Here is a 17,942-nt window from a genome sequence, read left to right as displayed (position 1 = left end):
ATACAGAAACAGTTTTAATCTCAATTCTTCCCAAAAACTTTTATCCAAGACATTGGGGCCATATACATTGCAGAAAATAAAGTTAGCGCCATTTACTTCCATCTCCACAATTTGATATCGCCCATTTGGGTCGTTTACTAGATTTTTAATTTTATAATCTAGTTGTTTACGTAGTAAAATAGCTAGACCTCTATTTGATTTGTCATATGTTGTATAAAGGACCTCCCCAACCCATTTAGTTTTAAGTTTAATAGCTTCCTTAGGTCTGAGATGGGTCTCCTGAATAAAAGCTATATCGGGGTTCTGGAGTCCTAGGTGTCTAATGACCAATTTCCTTTTCCTCGGAGAAGAAATTCCTCCAATATTCCAAGATAAGAGTTTTAACTTAACCATTTAGGCTGCTGGGGGATAGGGAGAGGAAAAAAAAAAAAAAAAAGGGGGAAAAAAGGAAAAAAGGGGGAGAAGGGGGGGGAGGGAAGGTGAAGGAAAAGGAAAGGGGGAGAAGGAGAGAAGGAAAATCTTTTTAGAATTTTGGAAAAGGTTTAAAAAAAGGTGTGGGTATATAAAAAGAATTAAAAAAAACGAAGGAGAAGAACCCCCCCTCCCTCACCACAAACATTATCACTTTTCCATCTTTCCACCCTTCTGTATATATTTTGGATTTTCTTCACATAGCAAACTTCATTTGTCATATTTGTCATCGTCAGTTTTGGGACCCCCATTTATTCCCTGTTTGGGGCTCCTTTAGTAGTTACCTTGATTATACTCCTATACTATGACAAAATGACTTGATCTCTTCAGGCTTTATAAAGCTGTGAGACTTGCCATCTTTTTCTAGTGTCACCTTAGCAGGGTAGACTAATCTCGCCTTAAGATTGGCTTTGATCAGTCGAGAGCAATATGGAGACATTTCCCTACGTTTAGTTTGGGTCTCCATTGAGAAGTCTTGGAATAATAATATTTTGTTAGGGCCAATCATAATATTGTTATTCTTACGGTATAACCTAAGAATATGGAATTTATCTTGGAAGTTCAAGAATTTGATAATAACAGGTCTAGGTCTTGACTGTCCCTCTAAGTTACTTCTGGGCTGGCCCAGTCTGTGGGCTCTCTCTATTGGAATCCTTACGTTCTCTATATTGCTCCCTACAAGTTTTGGGAGCTGTATAGCTGCAAAATTTATCAGATCGTGGTACTCCGCGGTTTCCGGAAGTCCCATGACCCTCAAGTTATTGCGCCTTGCCCTGTCCTCTAATTCCTCAATTTTAGCTTGCATCACAGAAAGTTTAACATCATGTGCATTAACCATCTGGTCTTGTATTGTAAGTCTGTCCTCTATGTCAGATACTCTAGACTCTACCTCATTCATACGACTTGAGAACTGTTTGATTTCATTTGTGACAGTTGCAATTTCGGATTTTAGAGCTTCAAATTGTGGCATCACTAGTTCTGAAATCTGTTGAATGAGAAGAGTATTATCTGAGCCACTCACCCCTGTATCATTCTGATTGAGTAAATCTAAGCTGCTCTCATTGGGTTTAAGTTTTTTTTCTCTTGATTTAAGTGGCATATTGGGGGAGGTGGTTTTAGTGTGTGAAATAAATCTTTCCATATAGTGAGTATATAAATATCAAAAATTACCCAAGATCCTGATTAACAAGTACTTAGGAGTTGTTATTCTATCTTGATCTTGGATCTTTTCAGTGAAATTAATCTATCTCTAATTAGGCGAGAATGCTTGAGTGGAAACTGTGTGTGTGCTAAAAAAAAAAAAAAAGTCTAGCCTGTTAACCAGGATAGAACAGATCGTGAAGTGAATATAGTGATTAAAAAAAGAAGGGAAAAAGGCCTATAGTGACCAAAGTGGTAAACAGAAGAAGGAAAAGGAACAAAGGAGTTTTTTCTCCCCCCCTCTCTCCCTCTCCACTCCTTCCTTAGAAAAAAGTTCTTGTTTCAAGTATAACCGTGAAAAAAACAACAAACAATACTAAGAGTGTTAGAAACTCAATCTGTACTTTACGTATCATGAAGCGATTATTTGTGAACACAGTGCCCACTACTTTTATTATATTCTGGGAGCTCAGTAATGTACTCCACAGAAGAAAGTGAGTGAGTATGTGTATACCACCTCCAGAGCTTGTAATGATCTCAGTCTATTAATTCAGAAGAAAAAGTAAGCTGAACAAACTAGCCACTTTATCTGGCCAGTTCCTTGCTTGCTGTACAGTGGAACACAGAAAAGAGAGAAAAACAGCCTTCAATGCCAGGTGGCCAGAATATTACCTTGCTTAAAGGGACAGTATACACTCATTTTCATATAACTGCATGTAATAGACACTACTATAAAGAATAATATGCACAGATACTGATATAAAAATCCAGTATAAAACTGTTTAAAAACTTACTTAGAATCTGTCACTTTGGCTCTGTTGAAAAAGTAGCTGGAAAGCCCACTGCAAGTGGCAAATAAGACCCTCCCCCCCTCCCCCCCTCCCCCTTCTTTTGCATATGAAAAGACCCTTTACACAAACAGGAGCAAGCTGGAGTAGGTAGTCGAGCGTATTCACATAAAACTTTGGGGCTTGGTTAGGAGTCTGAAAATCAGAGCAATGTTATTTAAAAATAAGCAAAACTATACATTAATTAAAAAAAAAACTTTATGGGCTATATAAATAGATTATCTACAAAACATTTATGCAAAGAAAAAATGAGTGTATAATGTCCCTTTAAGGCCAGATATTTAACCCTGTAAACCACAATTTGTTAGGTTATGTATTACTCTTTCTCTGAAAAAGAAAGTTTTTTTTGTCACATAGTACTTTTAATCTGAACCCCTGCTGAGCACTATATATAGAGAAAAGAAAATTCAAGACCCTTAACAGAGATATTTTCTCAATAGTTAAGAATTGGGCAGGATTATCACATCAGATAAACAGTGCAGAGAGACAGTTATCTAATTATAAAACAATGAACTATTTACACAAAGGATTCACTCTTAGGTTCTTTTTGTATAGTTTCAGAGCCTTTAGGGATGACCTTTATCTACTACCAGTATAAATATAGATTATCTGGAGATGTTAAATTTAGCAGTTACTTCTAAAAACCCCTTAGTTTTAAATCCTTTACTGTCTTTTAGACATCGTGGACCCTTAGAGTCAAATATATGGATTGGTAAAACTGGTATTGAGACAGTGTATATCGTTTTTCCGCTCCACAAACCCTTTATGATTCAGAAAAGCGTCTTTGGATTTGCCAGTTTTTAGGGCAGGAGAGCGTCTCTCTATTATATCAAAGAGTGTTATAAGTCCCCAGGAACCAGTGTATAGCAGTCCAGCTTCGTGATATTGTATATATGGATAATGCTCCCGCCCACACTTGGATGCCTTGTTATTACCAAACGAGAGAAAGTTAAGTTGTTGCACTCTATTAGGTATTGAGTGACTTTTGTTTTTATTATGGATTGCAGCCCTTTTAGTTTACAGGCAACACCTCGCTACATCCAACTATTATGGCGAGTTATGCAATGGGTAACAGTTCTTAATGGGGCCCAGCAAGAGGGAGTAAGCGGGAGATCTTACCGGACCGTGGCAGTGAGGACCCTGTCCCTGTTGCCCACTCTACTCGTGTCTCTTCTCTTCTCAGCCTTTCCAGTTCTCAGGCCTGCTTCCCATCTACGACACTTCCTACAATAGAGTATCGCTGCCGCCAAGCCTCACTTTGGTTCTCGCCTGTTTCCGGTCGACGACCATGCAGATCCGGACCTCCAGCGCACAGCACAGCCCGAAACCAGCTACAGCGCCGTCATTTCTCAACTCCTGACTCCGATCAAAGGGAACACTGGTCGCGGTGAGTATAGGGGCCGCCGATCTCGGATACCTCCGTGGTCTCTGCCTCCGACTCAGCAACTCCGTTTCCCTTCCTTTAGATTTAAGGTTCTGTCAGGTTTTGTATATGTCTTTAACCAGGTAGCTATGTGCAGGAACGCCTCCTGGCGTATTGACTCTGCTCCTGAGTCTGTCTACACTTAAGGAGCCGGCTCTGCGAACAAGGTATCCAAGCCAGAATCTCTTCTGGCCAAGGAAAAGCGCAGGTGGGGGATGTTGGATAGTGCCCTTTAGGTTAGAGCGGCGTGCTAGCAACCATCTTGCTGCTAGCTCCTCCCCTTCCGAACTCTGTCATATAAAAATAGTTTACAACTGTCTTTAGTAAATGTATATTCGATTCGAATGTGATATTAGATTTGAATGTGACATTCGAATTCTAAATAGTATTTCTAGTCTAATACTGTGTTTTATAAATGTAATATTCAAATTTGAATGTGATATTCGATTTGAATTGTGTTTTATAAATGTAATATACGAATTTGAATGTGACATTCGAATTTGAATGTCACATTCGAATTCGAATGTGACATTCAAAAACTATAAAAAACATTTGAAAATCAAATTTTTAAGAATATTCGTTCTTATCAACATCCTATTAAGTAAATTGAATTTCTACAATAACATTCAAATTTAAATATAAACACATTCATTATATAGGAAGGTTGTTGTGCACTCTACTAATGTTATAAAAACTTAAAGAGACAGGTGCTTGCAGTCATATCCCTGGTGGAGGCACATGTGGTACTCTGGCTTCGCTATGTGGATGATATCCTTCTTCTCTGGAGTGGTAGCAGGGAGTTGTTAGAAAATTTTCTTGGTATACTGAATACTGACAATGGGTACAATATCTTCCTTACACATGAAATGAGTAAAGATGAAACAACATCTCTAGATCTATCCATTAAAAAGGAAGGCAGACGTTTAACAACTAAGGTACACCGTAAATCAACAGCCACAAACAGTCTTTTACAAGCGAGCAGTCATCACCCAGAAAGTCTAAAAAATGGGATACCAATAGGCCAGTTTCTTCGTTTGAGAAGAAACTGCTCTAATTCTGAAGATTTTGAGGAGCAGGCAAAAGATATGTCACGTAGGTTCCTTGAGAGAGGTTATTCCAAAAGACAGGTCAAAAAGGCATGGACACGAGCTAGAAGCAGTGCTAGGAATGATCTATTATACAAACAAAATGCAGTTAAAAGGAACACAGATAAGGTACGCCTTATAACAAAGTTCAATTCACATTGGGGCAAATTGAGACACATAATGCAAAAATATTGGCATATGTTAACTATTGATGATGAATTAAGAGAATATGTAGGAGATTACCCTCTACTTACAGCACGCAGAGCTAGCAGTCTTAAAGACAAGCTAGTAAGAAGTGAGTATTTGAAGAAACTCACAACTACATGGTTAGGTGCAAGAGGCAGATGGCAAGGCTGCAGCCCGTGTGGGCATTGTGTGTATTGCAGATTTATACAAAAAAAACAGTAAATTTGAAACCTCTACAGGTAAACAGTATAATATTAAACAATGGATTACCTGTAACACTGCAGGTGTTATCTACCTCTTGCACTGTTCGTGTCCCCTATATTATATTGGAAAAACTAAGCGTGACTTGAAGGATAGAGTGAGGGAGCATAGGGACGACATTAAAAATAAGGAACAGGATAGTCCGGTGGCCAGACACTTTGAACAGTATCACAACTCAGATTTCACTATCATGAAGGTGACAGGCATACAACATATAAAACAGCATCGCCGTGGAGGTGATGTGGATAATATGTTACTAAAGAGTGAGTCCCGTTGGATTTATTGTTTAGACACACTGGCACCTAATGGCCTTAATGAAAAAATAGACTTCTCATGCTTTCTATAGTCCCCTGTGGTTAGGGATGTGTGGATGGTCCATTATTATTTATATCTATAAAAACAAATTCATCTATCTAGCTAACATAAAGGAATGATGTTGCCCTAAATATCAAAGTGTCAAAATGCCTTTCGTTATATTTTTCCGTGTTTGATATATGCCATTTGCCATCTCCAGTTTGAAACTACCCTAAAACATTTATTGCACAACGCTATAATCGGTTTTTGATACTGCACGTGCAAATGTTGTGTTTTCTATTCTGTAAATAAGTTTGCTGTGATGTATTTTAAATTATTACTAATTAAATATTCAAATGAGCATCCATGCTATAAATGGAGTACAAGTGCCGTGCACAACCATCTGATGAAGCCCTGAAGTCAGCCCACTAAGGGGAGGGGCGAAACGCGTCATGACTGACGACTGAGAAGCGGCAACTTTTGAAGTGGAGTATACCTACCTGGCAGTGGTTGTGAATTACCGCATTACTGAGGAGCCTTTGCAGTTACCAGCATCAAGTTAGCAGCCTTGTTTTGGGGAGTTCCGTGTACATACCTTGAGGAGGTGACTACCTAATAACGGATAAAGAGGATCACACACAGTTACCCTTCTGTGATATCGCCACGCTCTCTGTGAAGCTTGTGAATTAAACACAGAGGTAACGACACAGGTGTAAACAGGAACTTCTACCGCAAATGGTGGTGAGGCTGCTTTTTCATTGTTTTTGCTGGCTGGCCTATATTCAGTAACGCTGGAACTTTACTAAGCAAATTTCCCAAGTAATACAGAGCGTGTGCTTCACACTAAGTGCTCTGATGGTTCTGGACATTTTTAAATTGATGTCTCTTGGTGATATATTGTTGCTTATTGTATCCTTAATACAAATGTTATACATGAAGGCGTTCTTGTTACATGATTGCGCTTTTCTGTATTTAGCAATTACATATTTGGTTTAAGGAATTGTTCTGTACACCAGGCCTGGTAGTGTATAATAATCCTTTTTAATCACAATTTTGGTTTGGGGGTCTATCCATGTCTGTGACATGTTGGGTAAAGCAAAATAAACCACTTGTTATCAAAGATATTTGAGTGCTGCCTTGTCATTCTTTTTTCATAACTTTCAATTTAGTTATGACTTCTTTTATATACGTTAAAGGCTATAAACACATTCACCCATCCCTAACTGCTACAGGTGAATTTTTCACCTGTAGCAAAGGAACATTTACATCCTTTTAATGAAAACTAATGTAAGTGTTCCACAAATGTTAAAACTAAACGAATACTGAATAATGCAGCTCGAATATTCGAGTATTAATTCCAAAAGATTTAGACGAAACTAAATATTTGCTGCTGCACAAGTCTAACAATCAGCCTTTTTCATTCTTTATAAACAGCTCATTTTTCATTTTTATTTCTGTGAGAAATGGACCTTTATTTATGTATGTCTGTCCTGTTTTTTATTATTGATATTTTTTTTTTGAGGTTATACAATTACAGACATGTTGAAAAACACAACATTATTACCAGAAGCCTCATTTTTAAAAGCCCATGTGGAAGCCACCGCTCTAGTGGAATGAGCTGTAATTCTTTCAGGAGGCTGCTGGCCAGCAGTCTCATAAGCTAAGCGGATTATACTTCTTAACCAAAAAGAAAGAGAAGTTGCTGAAGCCTTTTGGCCTCTCCTCTGTCCAGAGTAGACAACAAACAATGCAGATGTTTGACGAAAATCCTTAGTAGCTTGTAAATAAAACTTTAAAGCACGAACCACATCAAGATTGTGTAATAGACGTTCCTTCTTTGAAGAAGGATTAGGACACAGTGATGGAACAACAATCTCCTGATTGATATTCTTATTAGATACCACCTTAGGAAGAAACCCAGGTTTGGTACGCAAAACTACCTTATCTGCATGGAAGATCAGATAAGGGGAATCACACTGTAAGGCAGATAACTCTGAAACATTTCGAGCCGAAGAGATAGCTACCAAAAACAGAACTTTCCAAGATAAAAGCTTGATATCTATGGAATGCAAAGGTTCAAACGGAACCCCTTGAAGAACTTTAAGAACTAAATTTAGACTCCATGGAGGAGCAACAGGTTTAAACACAGGCTTGATTCGAACTAAAGCCTGACAAAATGCCTGAACATCTGGAGTATTAGCCAGACACTTGTGCAAAAGAATAGACAGAGCAGAAATCTGTCCCTTTAAGGAACTAGCTGACAATCCCTTCTCCAATCCTTCTTGGAGAAAAGATAATTTTCTAGGAATCCTGACCTTACTCCATGAGTAACCCTTGGATTCGCACCAATGAAGATATTTACACCATATCTTATGATAGATTTTCCTGGTAACCGGCTTTCGAGCCTGAATTAAGGTATCAATGACCGATTCAGAGAAACCACGCTTTGATAAAATCAAGCGTTCAATCTCCAAGCAGTCAGACGTAGAGAAATTAGATTTGGATGGTTGAAAGGACCCTGAAGTAGAAGGTCCTGCCTCAGCGGCAGGGACCAAGGTGGACAGGATAACATGTCCACCGGGTCTGCATACCAAGTCCTGAGTGGCCACGCAGATGCTATCAAAATCACTGAAGCTCTCTCCTGCCTGATCTTGGCAATCAGACGAGGGAGCAGAGGAAACGGTGGAAAAACATAAGCCAGGTTGAAGGACCAAGGCGCTGCTAGAGTATCTAATAGCGTTGCCTTGGGGTCCCTGGACCTGGTCCCGTAACAAGGAAGCTTGGCATTCTTTTGAGATGCCATGAGATCCAGTTCTGGTTTGCCCCAAAGTTGAATCAACTGAGCAAATACCTCCAGATGGAGTTCCCATTCTCCCGGATGAAAATTCTGCCTACTTAGAAAATCTGCCTCCCAGTTCTCGACACCTGGGATATGGATAGCTGATAGATGGTAAGAGTGAACCTCTGCCCATAGAATTATCTTTGAAACCTCCATCATTGCTAGGGAACTCCTTGTTCCCCCCTGATGATTGATGTAGGCTACAGTCGTGATATTGTCCGACTGAAATCTGATGAACCTGACCCCACCTAGCTGAGGCCACGCCTGAAGAGCATTGAAAATCGCTCTTAGTTCCAGAATGTTTATCGGAAGGAGTGCCCCCTCCTGAGTCCACTAGCCCTGAGCCTTCAGGGAGTTCCAGACTGCACCCCAGCCCAGAAGGCTGGCATCTGTCGTTACTATAGTCCAATCTGGCCTGCGGAAGCTCATCCCCTTGGACAGATGGACCTGACATAGCCACCAGAGAAGAGAATCCCTGGTTTCTTGATCCAGATTTAGTAGAGGGGACAAATCTGTGTAATCCCCATTCCACTGACTGAGCATGCAAAGTTGCAGCAGTCTGAGATGAAGGCGGGCAAACGGTACTATGTCCATTGCCCCTACCATTAAACTGATTACTTCCATACACTGAGCCACTGAAGGACGAGATTTGGAATAAAGAACACGGCAAGAGTCTAGAAGTTTTTTCTGGCCTTCGTTAGGTAAATCTTCATTTCTACCGAATCTATCAGAGTCCCTAGGAATGATACTCTTGTTAGAGGTGATAGAGAACTCTTTTCTTCATTCACCTTCCACCCATGGGACCTCAGAAATGCCAGAACAATGTCCGTATGGGACCTTGCGATTTGAAAAGTCGCCGCCTGTATTAGAATGTCGTCTAAGTAAGGGGCTACTGCTATACCCCGCGGCCTTAGGACCGCTAGGAGGGACCCTAGTACCTTCGTAAAGATTCTTAGTGCTGTGGCCAACCCAAAGGGAAGAGCTACAAACTGGTAGTGCCTGTCTAGAAAGGCAAACCTGAGAAAACAATGATGATCTTTGTGTATCGGGATGTGAAGATAAGCATCCTTTAAGTCTACGGTAGTCATATATTGACCCTCCTGGATCATAGGAAGGATGGTTCGAATAGTCTCCATCTTGAAGGATGGGACTCTGAGAAATTTGTTTAAGATCTTGAGATCTAAGATTGGTCTGAATGTCCCCTCTTTCTTGGGAACCACAAACAGATTTGAATAGAATCCCTGCCCCTGTTCCTCCTTTGGAACTGGGTGGATCACTCCCATAACTAGGAGGTCTCGAACAAAATGTAAGAATGCCTCTCTCTTTATCTGGTTTACAGATAAATGTGAGAGATAAAATCTCCCTTTTGGGGGAGAGGTTTTGAATTCCAGAAGATAACCCTTGGACACAATTTCCAATGCCCAGGGATCCTGGACATCTCTTGCCCAAGCCTGGGCGAAGAGAGAGAGTCTGCCCCCTACTAGATCCGTTTCCGGATCGGGGGCTGCTCCTTCATGCTGTCTTAGAGGCAGCATCAGGCTTTTTGGCCTGTTTCCCCTTGTTCCAAGCCTGCTTAGGTCTCCAGACCGGCTTAGACTGGGCAAAAGTTCCCTCTTGCTTTGTGTTAGAGTAAGTTAAAGCTGCGCCACTCTTGAAGTTTCGAAAGGGCCTTAATTTGTTGGACCTGTCTTGAGGAAGCGCATGACCTTTTCCTCCAGTGATGTCAGAAATTATCTCCTTCAGTCCAGGCCCGAATAGGGTCTGTCCTTTGAAGGGAATGTTGAGAAGTTTAGACTTTGAAGTCACGTCAGCTGACCAGGATTTAAGCCATAGCGCCCTACGCGCCTGAATAGCAAAACCTGAATTTTTAGCCATTAGCTTGGTTAAATGAACAACGGCGTCAGAAACAAATGAATTGGCTAGCTTAAGGGCCCTAAGCTTGTCAATAATATCTTCCAACAGGGTTTCAACCTGTAGAGCCTCCTCTAGAGACTCAAACCAGAAAGCCGCGGCAGCAGTGACTGGGGCAATGCATGCAAGAGGCTGGAGAATAAAACCTTGTTGAATAAAATTTTTCTTAAGGTAACCCTCTAATTTTTTGTCCATTGGATCTAGAAAAGCACAACTGTCCTCGACAGGGATAGTGGTACGCTTAGCTAGAGTAGAAACTGCTCCCTCCACCTTAGGGACCGTCTGCCACAAGTCCCGTGTAGCGGCGTCTATAGGAAACATCTTTTTAAAAACAGGAGGGGGAGAGAACAGTACACCTGATCTATCCCATTCCTTAGTAATAATTTCAGAAAACCTCTTAGGGATTGGAAAAACATCAGTGTAAGTAGGTACTGCATAGTATTTATCCAATCTACATAATTTCTCTGGGACTACAATAGCGTCACAGTCATCCAGAGTTGCTAAGACCTCCCTGAGCAATATGCGGAGGTGCTCAAGCTTAAATTTAAATGTAGACATATCAGAATCAGGTTGAAGTATCTTCCCTGAATCAGAAAAAATCACCCATAGATTGAAGCTCCCCTGCTTCAGCTTCAGTACATTGTGAGGGTGTAGCAGACATAGCCACTAAAGCATCAGAGAGCTCTGTATTTATTCTAGTCCCAGAGCTGTCTCGCTTTCCTTGCAATCCTGGCAGTTTAGATAATACCTCTCTAAGGGTATGATTCATAACTGCCGCCATGTCTTGCAAGGTATACGCAATGGGCGTGCTAGATGTACTTGGCGTCCCCTGAGCGGGAGTTATAGGTTCTGACACGTGGGGAGAGTTAGACGGCATAACTTCCTCCTTGTCAATTTGTTCTGGTGATAAATTTTTTAAAGCCAGAATATGGTCTTTGTAATCTATAGTAAAATCAGTGCATTTGGTACACATTCTAAGAGGGGGTTCCACAATGGCTTCTAAACATAATGAAAAATGAGTTTCCTCTATGTCAGACATGTTTAAACAGACTAGTAATGAGACCAGCAAGCTTGGAAAACACTTTAATAACCGAGAACAAGCAAAAAATAAAAACGGTACTCTGCCTTTAAGAGAAAAAAACTATCACAGAAACTGCAAAACAGTGAAAAAAGCAGTAATTTTTACGAAATTTTTACAGTGTGTATAATAGACTGAAATAGCATTGCACCCACTTGCAAATGGATGATTAACCCCTTAGTTTCAAAACCGATCAAAAAAACGATATAACCGTTTTTTAAACAGTCACAACCAACTGCCACAACTCTACTGTGGCTCCTACCTGCCCATACAACGACTTTGGAAGGCACAAAAACCCTTTAGAGAGGTCCTATATGTTCAGGGGACTGGATGTCTCAAGCTGCAAAACTACTGCGCAATTAAGGCGCGAAAATAGGCCCCTCCCAACATGTACTCACAGTGAGAGGGCCTTAAAAAACTATCCCTAGGCAAAATCTAGTCAGCCATGTGGAAAAACTGGGCCCCAGAATAAAGTTTTATCACCATTTGTAATAAATATTTATATACATCAAGCAAACGTTATATCTATTCAGTAATGAGAGTAAATAACAAAAATATTACCATTTACAGCAAGCATGATACCAGTCGTTATTAAATCACTGTAATCAGGCTTACCTTAAATAAATCAGGCACTGTCAGCATTTTCTAGCTTATCATCTCTAGAAAAATTTAAAACTGCACATACCTCAGAGCGGGTAATCCTGCACGCTATTCCCCCAGCTGAAGTTACCCATCTCTTCAGTTATGTGTGAGAACAGCAGTGGATCTTAGTTACAATTTCAAACCGCTAAGATCATCAAAAACCTCAGGCAGACTCTTCTTCAACTTTCTGCCTGAGGCTAAAATAGTACAACTCCGGTACCATTTGAAAATAATAAACTTTTGATTGAAGATAAACTACATTAATGCACCACATCTCTCTAGCTACTTCCCTTGTCGAGAGCTGCAAGAGAATAACTGGGAGTGGCAGTTAGGGGAGGAGCTATATAGACAGCTCTGCTGTGGGTGATCCTCTTGCAGCTTCCTGTTGGGAAGGAGAATATCCCACAAGTAATGGATGAATCCGTGGACTGGATACACCTTACAAGAGAAATGTAGGAGTAAATTAGAAAGTTGCTTAAAAACTCAAAGTTCTCATTTAGTCTCTTGGACTAGGGACCAATTCATCAAAGTTCTATTTGTCTCCAAGTTTCTAATTTTATATATATATATATATATATATATATATATATATATATATATATATATATATATATATATATATATATTATATAGGTATCCAAAACACCAGAACTCGCCCACAAAGGAAAACTGCATGGGTGCAATTTTGTAAGAAATATTTAGCCAGGAAAAAATGCACTCTCAGGACTTTCACAAATAAGTTACTTTTATTTCTGTAACGTTTTCGGAGGTCTTGCCTCCTTCATCAGCATAGTTAAAATACAAACAAATCAACTTTTAAATAGTGACATACTCACTCCAAACCACTTCAAACCATTGCATTCACTGGCGCCAAATTATCGGTGTTGGACCGCATACTGCGTTCCAAGTGTGCTACATACCGGAAGTCGTACGCCAGAGTACTTCTGGTTGTCAAATTTTAAGCCGTAATTATTCGGCTTAATCTTTATTAATTCCACAATCAAAAATTACTGTGACATATAATGTGTGGATAGTTTTTGAAAACTAAATGATAAAGTGCAAAACAAATGTGCATATACAGTGAATAATAAGCGTGACGGCCGTCCATCGTCATGGCAACCTAGCAAACAGTACAATGTATCCCTGTCTGAAACAGGGAAAAAGACTAACAGTAACAATCTTCGAAAGTGTATCACAGAGTATGTTGATGCAGGTAATATATCCTGCTAAATTGTGTATGTTGGAAAGTAAATAGATCTAAGGGTCTACTTGTGAATAACGCAAGATAATGTGCTGCAATATATACGCCTTACTGTGTTAAGTTATATAGCGGACACCAGGCTAGTCTACTTCTTACTTTCATGTTCCCAGTATTTACTGAGGGGTCTCATGTAGAGATGCATAGCTATGATGTACTACCCTTAATGTGTAAATAACTATTATGCTCAAAAAGTCGTATGTAAGAGATCTCCCCATTGTCATGGGCTATTCACGTGCAAGCTATTCGCACCATTGAGCAAATATCTTATTTACATTTTGTTGTATTTTTTAGGGGGGATTTGTACAACATAAACATCCCTTAAAGTGTAAGGGGGTCATATGTTAAGAGCATACTCTACTTCCATATTGAGACTAACGGTACTCCCACTTCATCATCACTCTGAATACCAATCACTCAAATTATATTTGAACTTATTACTAAAGAAGATTGAAAAAAACATATAAAAACAATTGATATAACGGTCTTTCAGTTCACTGCAATAATATCCCAAACGGGATTGATCTATCTCCAAAAGTCCAAGATTCGCATGTATATATTACAAGGAGCGCCAAGTTGTTTGCTTCTGAATCTCTGCAAAATGGCTCGCTCTTTGTTTACTTCTATGCATTCTTCTGTGTCTATGGTTACAACCTTATCTCATAGATTGAAATGGCCTGTAGGTCGAATGCCTTATATGCACTGTGATTCCCTGGTTATTCAACGATCCAATCATTATTTTTGTTGTAATATTCTTTAATGATCTTCATCTGGTGCTATCTTCTCCTTCCTGACATGCTTTAGGACCTAATAACCAACTTAGGAAATATGTAATGACATATAGGCTGTGTGTGTTAAGAACCTGGTAACTCCAAGGAACCACTATCTGACTTCCACACAGGTATTAGAAATACCAAAGAATCCTAAACCTGGTGCTGTATGCCAACATGGTTAGGAGATCCCCTATGGCGAGGCACGCAAACCATATGGCCCACAGAGTCATGATAGTCTAGGTGCCGTACCCTGAGATTGTGTCACACTTTATAGCCACATTACATCAAAGCCTTAAAGTCAGGGGTAGTGTTAAGCCCACCTGGGTAAATGGTACCTAGTCGGTACATCCACTGGGCCTCCCTTTGTAGGAGTATTTTACCTCTGTCTCCTCCCCTATCCAGTGGGGGTACATGATCAATAAGTGTGTATCTTATTGATGCCACCGAATGTTTGTGTTCTGCACAGTGTTTCGCTACTGGTTGGTCCGAATCTCCGGACTTGTGAGCCGACCTTATGGCATGGCGATCATTGGCCATCCTTTCCCTCAGGGTACCTGTCGTCTTACCAACATAGCAACGAGAACATAGGCACACCAATAAGTAAATAACAAACGTGGTCGTGCAGGTGATCGAATGCCGTATACAAAACTGCCTGTTGGTGTGGGGGTGGTGAAATGTTTTGGTACTTATAAGTCCATTACAGGTGGTGCATCCTAGGCACCGATAGGATCCTCTGATGTTTGTATGTATCCTGGGTTTATAGCTTGCCTTCGAGTCAGTCCTGACCAATAGGTCTCGCAAATTTGTGCCCCTCCTGTAGCCAACCATGGGTGTGAGATGTTTACTAAACTGTAGTTTTGGGTCAGTGGAGACGATAGGCCAGTGTGTCCTTAGAGAAAGTCCAGCATTTCTGGTACTAGGAGAAAATGTAGTAGCCAGTATAATTTTGTCATCACTGGTCCGTCTAGGTTCTTTTGCCAATAATTGTGCCTGTGTGACTTGTGACACTTCCTTCATCATCTGACTGATGTGTTGTGTCTTGTAACCCCTCTCTGCAAATTTTGCACCCATTTCAGACAACTGGGAGGCTCCCACCTTAGGGTCAGAGTTATTCCTCACTGTTCTGATAAGCTGAGATTTCAGTATGCCTTTCAATAATACTGGTGGATGACAACTATCAGACCTCAGTAGGGAGTTCCTATCCGTAGGTTTGCTAAATAGTGTACATCCTAAGCCCTGTGTAGTTTTATACACTTTGAGGTCAAGAAAGTTAATGGACTGTAGATCGGTCAAGACCGATCTACAGTCCATTAACTTTCTTGACCTCAAAGTGTATAAAACTATACAGGGCTTTCTTGACCTCAAAGTGTATAAAACTACACAGGGCTTAGGATGTACACTATTTAGCAAACCTACGGATAGGAACTCCCTACTGAGGTCTGATAGTTGTCATCCCCCAGCATTATTGAAAGGCATACTGAAATCGCAGCTTATCAGAACAGTGAGGAATAACTCTGACCCTAAGGTGGGAGCCTCCCAGTTGTCTGAAATGGGTGCAAAATTTGCAGAGAGAGGTTACAAGACACAACACATCAGTCAGATGATGAAGGAAGTGTCACAAGTCACACAGGCACAATTATTGGCAAAAGAACCTAGACGGACCAGTGATGACAAAATTATACTGGCTACTACATTTTCTCCTAGTACCAGAAATGCTGGACTTTCTCTAAGGACACACTGGCCTATCATCTCCACTGACCCAAAACTACAGTTTAGTAAACATCTCAAACCCATGGTTGGCTACAGGAGGGGCACAAATTTGCGAGACCTATTGGTCAGGACTGACTCGAAGGCAAGCTATAAACCCAGGATACATACAAACATCAGAGGATCCTATCGATGCCTAGGATGCACCACCTGTAATGGACTTATAAGTACCAAAACATTTCACCACCCCCACACCAACAGGCAGTTTTGTATACGGCATTCGATCACCTGCACGACCACGTTTGTTATTTACTTATTGGTGTGCCCATGTTCTCATTGCTATGTTGGTAAGACGACAGGTACCCTGAGGGAAAGGATGGCCAATCATCGCCATGCCATAAGGTCGGCTCACAAGTCCGGAGATTCGGACCAACCAGTAGCGAGACACTGTGCAGAACACAAACATTCGGTGGCATCAATAAGATACACACTTATTGATCATGTACCCCCACTGGATAGGGGAGGAGACAGAGGTAAAATACTCCTACAAAGGGAGGCCCAGTGGATGTACCGACTAGGTACCATTTACCCAGGTGGGCTTAACACTACCCCTGACTTTAAGGCTTTGATGTAATGTGGCTATAAAGTGTGACACAATCTCAGGGTACGGCACCTAGACTATCATGACTCTGTGGGCCATATGGTTTGCGTGCCTCGCCATAGGGGATCTCCTAACCATGTTGGCATACAGCACCAGATTTAGGAGTCTTTGGTATTTCTAATACCTGTGTGGAAGTCAGATAGTGGTTCCTTGGAGTTACCAGGTTCTTAACACACACAGCCTATATGTCATTACATATTTCCTAAGTTGGTTATTAGGTCCTAAAGCATGTCAGGAAGGAGAAGATAGCACCAGATGAAGATCATTAAAGAATATTACAACAAAAATAATGATTGGATCGTTGAATAACCAGGGAATCACAGTGCATATAAGGCATTCGACCTACAGGCCATTTCAATCTATGAGATAAGGTTGTAACCATAGACACAGAAGAATGCATAGAATTAAACAAAGAGCGAGCCATTTTGCAGAGATTCAGAAGCAAACAACTTGGCGCTCCTTGTAATATATACATGCGAATCTTGGACTTTTGGAGCTAGATCAATCCCGTTTGGGATATTATTGCAGTGAACTGAAAGACCGTTATATCAATTGTTTTTAAATGTTTTTTTCAATCTTCTTTAGTAATAAGTTCAAATATAATTTGAGTGATTGGTATTCAGAGTGATGATGAAGTGGGAGTACCGTTAGTCTCAATATGGAAGTAGAGTATGCTCTTAACATATGACCCCCTTACACTTTAAGGGATGTTTATGTTGTACAAATCCCCCCTAAAAAATACAACACAATGTAAATAAGATATTTGCTCAATGGTGCGAATAGCTTGCACGTGAATAGCCCATGACAATGGGGAGATCTCTTACATACGAATTTTTGAGCATAATAGTTATTTACACATTAAGGGTAGTACATCATAGCTATGCATCTCTACATGAGACCCCTCAGTAAATACTGGGAACATGAAAGTAAGAAGTAGACTAGCCTGGTGTCCGCTATATAACTTAACACAGTAAGGCGTATATATTGCAGCACATTATCTTGCGTTATTCACAAGTAGACCCTTAGATCTATTTACTTTCCAACATACACAATTTAGCAGGATATATTACCTGCATCAACGTACTCTGTGATACACTTTCGAAGATTGTTACTGTTAGTCTTTTTCCCTGTTTCAGACAGGGATACATTGTACTGTTTGCTAGGTTGCCATGACGATGGGCGGCCGTCACGCTTATTATTCACTGTATATGCACATTTGTTTTGCACTTTATCATTTAGTTTTCAAAAACTATCCACACATTATATGTCACATTAATTTTTTGATTGTGGAATTAATAAAGATTAAGCCGAATAATTACGGCTTAAAATTTGACAACCGGAAGTACTCTGGCGTACGACTTCTGG

This window comes from Bombina bombina, chromosome 6 (assembly GCF_027579735.1).
Source record: "Bombina bombina isolate aBomBom1 chromosome 6, aBomBom1.pri, whole genome shotgun sequence".
In the NCBI taxonomy this organism is placed as follows: Eukaryota; Metazoa; Chordata; class Amphibia; order Anura; family Bombinatoridae; genus Bombina; species Bombina bombina.
This window is presented reverse-complemented; position numbering follows the sequence as displayed.